Raw genomic sequence first — 6,291 nt, forward strand, 5'->3', positions numbered from 1 at the left:
GCGACAAATAAGTTTCAGTGAGTGAAAAATATAGTTATTACTTCTATTGAAATAAAAATTACATTGATTTTACACCATTGATAATTATAAATAAATCCTCATAAATTAATTCAAATGAATTATTTCATTTCTACACAAAAATCTATACAAAAATACAAATGCATCTTTCGTCTTAAAAACTGAAAATTGGAGCATAACAGAAGAATCGATACAGTCCGAAACTTGGCAGAGCACAATGGAAGCATGAAAATAAGCATATTTAAATTCTAAATCAAAAGGGAACTTATCCCTTAATTTTGGGTGTTCGACACTCAACAAGCATTAAACAAGTTTGAAATCAAACAATTGGTTATTGTAACATAGAACAACGGAAATATAATCACGAAATTTTACCTTTTCGATTTGAAACTTTTTTCAAGCTTTTCTCCTTCAACCCTGTGTTCATGCAAAGTCCAACGAGACCTCCTTCACCAGACCTTGCTTTTGCCTTGCTTGATGCTCCGATCGAGCTAGCTATGTTCCAGAGCCAGAACTCGTAATCCACCAAAATCACATAGAACACGAGGGCCAGGACGAAATCAGAGCTCCCCAAAGCCGAAAGCGAGGACCGGAGCTCGAAAACAAGCCTTGAATTCACATTCAATAAACAGAAAAGCTCACGTCGAACACATAAAACACCACAAGATGGTTTACACAAATCCTTGCTAGAGGTAAGGTGTATGTAGTATAAGAGATTTGATTATACTATTAATTGAGGGCACCTTTACTTCTGTGGTAATGATAAGGACTTGATTAATTAAAAAGTGATTGTACTTGTGATTACCTATTTGGTGATTGTTAAGTTTTATGTTTACTATATATTATTATGTAGTTGATTTGGATTTATAATATATGCCTAATTTGCTTACTATGAACTATTGTGAATTTGATAACTTTTCTTTTTCCGTAAATAACCTTTGGAACTGTAACGAGTTGTCAACATCAGCTCACTGTTTAGGTAGCTTCCAAATCCTCAAAGGTCATTATCTTCTTCTTCTGTTGCAATCTATTTCCCTAAAAAAAGAAGAGCATTTTCAGTTTCCACAGAAGGTAGGCCTTGGAAAGCATTCCATGGTTTGTTGAGATTTGGTCTCCCTTCAATAAAATATTCTATCATTCTACCTTGGATCCTAAATCGGAGGTTGCCAGGTAATAGTATCGTTCACATTTTTTTTAGGTCATGTATTATACTTGTTGTTGGCTATTCCTATCTTTGTTCTATAGCTGGTGATCCACAATATTTAGAATATTTGAATGTTGAAAATTATGTTTTATAACTTTGCATCCGAGAAGCTTATATATATGTTTGGCGAATGATGCTTTATATTTTTTATTCTGCTTATTATTTGAAAAATATTGGAGTGGATACAGCTATGTTGTGATCCCTTAGTAAGAAAGCATTTAATTCGTGTTTTTATTTAATGCGCCATTTAGTAATTGCATATATTGACCCTATATTACTATAATTGCATATCAGCACACTTCATCATTGTGAAGAAATTGTTAATTTACCAAAAAATCTTTCAATGTGTTTCCTTCATTCTGCTTTGTCTCATACCTATGTCACTAAGTTTGGCCTCCTTTATGTAATGCAAAACTTAGTTGCACTTTGGAATTGGTATAATATGCAATAGTTTATAGGTTAAAGAATGTACCAAATAGCTATCCATTTGTAGTAGTATGACACATTAGTAAAAATATGGCTATTTTTGGGAAATGATATGATGCTTGTGTAATATTTAAAAAATTCTACACATGTTAGATGAATCGTAATCCCATAAATTCATCACAATCACATTCTAGTAGCGCTTCATGTACCAATCCGGCGTAATATATTTCCTTGGCCGAATCTAATATCGTGCGCACTTGTTTGTGTGGACTAGAGGTTGTTGTTCGTATGCCATGAAAAAACACTAATTTTGGTCGATGATTTTGAGGCTGCCCTGGTGAAGGAGTATGTAAAATTGACTTTAGTTCACCGTTAATTATATGTTTGCGATGTCGTCTTCTTGTTATAACGATTACTGCCAGTAATTTTTTTTAACCATTTGTATCTTCATGTAGGGGTCCTACTCCAATGTCTTTCAGTGAGTTGATCACTGATGTGTTGTAGCGGGAACAAAATAATATTTGATCTACTTGCTAGAATATCTGATAAAGAGAAACAAGTGAACGAGTTTCGTCAAATTGTTTCTATGAAGGAGTCCATGAAGCGTCGGATGATGACATATCTCTTGCTGGGTATTATAGTTGTCATCAGCGCTCTAGTCCTTGCAATTATGTACATTAAAGCGATGATGGCTTGCATGTGATTTTGATGTTATGTGGTAGACCTAAGCCTTCTTTTGGATTAAGTCGTCTATTTTGTTCTAGTAATTGTTAATTACAAGTCTAAGATACATACCTGTATCAGCCCCTGTTTTTGTGGACTGTGGGATCTCTATTGCATATCTTGATCCTATTAACTTTTGTTATTTTGGCCTGGTGAAGGCGAGGTTCTAATTTTATAAATGCTGTAGGACTCCATGCATAATTAGCTGTTTGTATATGTGTTTTACTTCACGAGAACGAACAAACTATGATTATTACTTAATATTCACATTTTTCTCTATATTTTATTGTGTTGTAACATTATATCCCAAGTTACTTATACTAACGGGTGGGTTAATGATAGTCACCCCTATTTTCAAAGTAATCTAAAATAAGACCACCAAAATTACTAGCCTATTAAATTAAATATTATGTTAATCTGATGTTTTTAGATTGTTTTGCAATTTTGAACTATCGTTTTGTTGTCGATAATCATATTTAACGTGTGGTTAGTTCATATTTAAGTGTTTATACAAATTACATATAATATTTATGTGTTTTTTGATAAAAGTATTTTTCAAACTGGAAGATCTTAAGCCATAAGAAAAATATATGTAATTACATAGCAACAATACACCCCATATAGCATATAATATCCGCTGAGGTTGCCAAAATTAAATTATCCACTAACCATATTTTACATTCATTCACTCCTTCATGTGATAAGATCTACTTCTGCAAGAAGAATTAAATTGGAGACTTTGCATTGTTAGGCAATATAAATTTGTCCTTTCTTGAATTCTCAATCTATTTTGCGTCGTCGGATGGAAATTACTTGTAATTGTAACTAAAATCTTGTCTGTGAAATCTCCATCTCCTGTGTAATTTTTTGAACTTTTCAAAAGCCTTGGAGTTACACTTAATTAAGTAAACATAATCACACCGTGAGTGATCATTGGTAAAGGTTATGAAGTACGTGAACCCACCCTCTGATTTGAGTGTCAAGTGGCCCACAGACATCTAAATGGATCAAATCCAATAGATCACTGGCAAGCTTGCTTTGTCCTACAAAGGACTTCTTGGTCATTTCCTCTTTCAGACAAGACTCACAAGCTGACAGGTTGTCCAAATCAATTATTTTTAGATATTTGAATCCACCAACTTTCTTATCCTATATTAAGAGATATCATAGGGTGGTAAATCGTATTTTTCCCTATTAATTAGAAAAATGACTATTTGAGCTACAAGAAATGTAACATTTAACCATATTTAATAATAAATAGTTATAGCGAATAATCATTGACTACTTTGTCGTAACGGTTGTTAGCGCTGATTTTGCTAGGGTTGCTAAAATATTTATCATATCTAAAAGCTGTTGCACATGTTTTTATTATGACCCTTAACTGTGGTAAACAATTTTTTCATAGTAAAAACTTCAATTCTTTGCATTGTTTTTATTTAACTATGATTAATAATTATTATTTACTACAGTTTTAACCCATAACTATTAATATTGTATTCGATACTAATCTTATTTTTCTAGTGTTAGTAATTCATTTACTTGTAACAAGTAGTTTGGGATATTCTGCATCAACGTTTCAATTTCATGTTTATTAAGTAATAACAAGTTTAAAGACTAATAGTCATTTTACTATTATACCCCATATAGGACAAGATTTCATATCAAATGTCACAAATCTAACTTGACTGATTCAAACCAGACAAACCACCAACATGGGATTCCTTCTTGTCCCCATGTCTTATTCCTCGGATTCTTCTTGTTTTTGTCCAATTTTAATCAATTCAAAACAGCAAAATGTAATCCCAAAAATAAAAATTTCTCATTAGGTGCGGGGGCATAGATGTCCTTTCCGAAATAATAACAATACAACATATATAACAATATTAATTTCTAACAAAAACACAAATCAGAATTGTTTTTATTTTTCTCAAATGCAGCAGATTGCATACTTTAAAGCGTAGTTTTTTTAGTTGGACGCCCGGAGACACTTCATGCCCATAATTGGCCTCTCTGTCACGTTCCGGGCCGTCCACCGTGAGAATTGTCTTCTGAACTCATCGAGTATATTTTGAAATTTGACTATCCGATTATCCACAACTCCCTAAAAATGATTAATATTCAATAAATTTACTTGAGTTTTGTTTTACCAAATCTTATATATTACTTATCTTATTAGTTCTTAACAAATTCACATTCCACGAGGCATCATACCACTAGAAAAAAAATAACTATTGGTTACCATTTTAATAGTTAGGAATTAAAAATCATCACAAATAATTTTTATTGATCACGGTTAAATAAATTGATGCAAAAACATAGATTTTCCACCAAGAAAAACTTATTTTTCATATAGCTAAAAAACATGGTAAAAATATTTGTCACGACAAATATTTTACACACCCTCACTTGATACCATAACCAAAAACCGTCACATAGTCGTGATCAATAATTATTTACTATAATTATTTTATTTTTAACCGTAACAATTAACTATAACTAAATATTAAATTTTTTTGTAATCCACTCTCTATGTGTGGTGGAAATTGCAGGAGTGGACTAGACTTGATATTTTCCTTTCCAAGAATTCAATGGATATTTACCCTCATTTTTTATCTCCAAATTATGTTTTTGACTTGATATTTTCCTTTTCATTTATGATTACCTACGCTTAGATTACTAAAAGTATTTCTTTTTTTTTTTTTTTACAGTGAAACTCTAAAATAAAAGTTCATATATATATAGTGCTATAATTTTGAATTTTTAGTTTCATTAATTTTTTTAGTCAAATATAACATATTATATCATTTAATATATTAGAATATTTGCATGATAATATATCCATTTTTATCACTTATAATCCTATAAACTAGCGTATGCCGTAAGTATACTTGCATACTATCAGGGATAGAAGTGTAAATTCACGTGCACCATTAAGTTTTCTTGTCTTTGAAAAAGGATAAATGTGTGAAGGATCATCAATTCAACCAGAAAAAAAATAAAAATAAAAGCTTTTTTTAATTCATTGGATACTTTATTTTAAAAATAAAAATGCATTGGATATGTATAAATACGGATGTAGGGTTATCGTATGAAGGTCGTCGTACGATTTTTTCTTAGAATATTTATAATTTTTAAAACAAACTCTGAATCCGCTTTACCAATTCAGGGTCTTTACGATCCGACACCGATATATGTCAAACCCTATTATATATGAACTCATCGTGTCTATCTGATCATTTTACTATATGTGGTCCATACGAAATCGTAAAATTGAGGAAACCATAAATAGCCATATTCCATGTAGCAAACACAATTTTTGCTATCTTGATATTCTTACGAATTGATTTAAGAATCGAATAATTATAACTCGGGTCTTCTTGGCGTGGTTCTACGGCGACTTTTCTCGGCTTACAATTGGAATAATTGAGGTATATTTCACCCTTTTGGTTTGGTCTATTGTGTCAACCATCAATTTTGTCAATATTCTGTAAAATTCTATGAATAGTGACGATGCGTGCTAAAATTACGTTCAAGTTCCGTGCACGTACTTCTCTTCATTATATGAATCTGACATTTTTCTGATGTTATGTTAAAAAAAATATATTATTTTATATTGTAAATAAATATGAATTTTCATTATCAATTGATATTATGAATCACTTTCATATGGGCCTCATATAAAATGAGGAATTCGTGACATTTTTGTCCATCCAATTTGTGCACGTCTTGTGCATGTAGGTTCCTCCTTAAAGGGTCTTATTATTGAACACTTACACATCGATTTTTTTTTAATATAGATAATTTTAGATCGTGTTTTAAACCACTGGTTACGAGCTCAAATTTGTCTTTTACAATCGATTATTAGGTGGAGAAATGTTTCTTTATAAAATACTTTGGTAGGATCCTCTCGAAATCCATGT

The 6,291-nt window shown here is 31.3% G+C and overlaps 1 long non-coding RNA gene across 1 annotated transcript; it reads left to right on the plus strand.

The window, feature by feature from the left end:
• Nucleotides 1-1,057: 1,057 nt before the first annotated feature.
• Nucleotides 1,058-2,528, plus strand: LOC148786950 (uncharacterized). Its single transcript, XR_016067508.1, has 2 exons — nucleotides 1,058-1,188; nucleotides 2,104-2,528. It is a non-coding gene; the product is annotated as an uncharacterized LOC148786950 (long non-coding RNA).
• Nucleotides 2,529-6,291: the final 3,763 nt, after the last annotated feature.

The sequence above is a fragment of the Sesamum indicum genome, linkage group LG9 (assembly GCF_026168435.1).
Source record: "Sesamum indicum cultivar Baizhima isolate 11 linkage group LG9, ASM2616843v1, whole genome shotgun sequence".
Classification (NCBI taxonomy): domain Eukaryota; kingdom Viridiplantae; phylum Streptophyta; class Magnoliopsida; order Lamiales; family Pedaliaceae; genus Sesamum; species Sesamum indicum.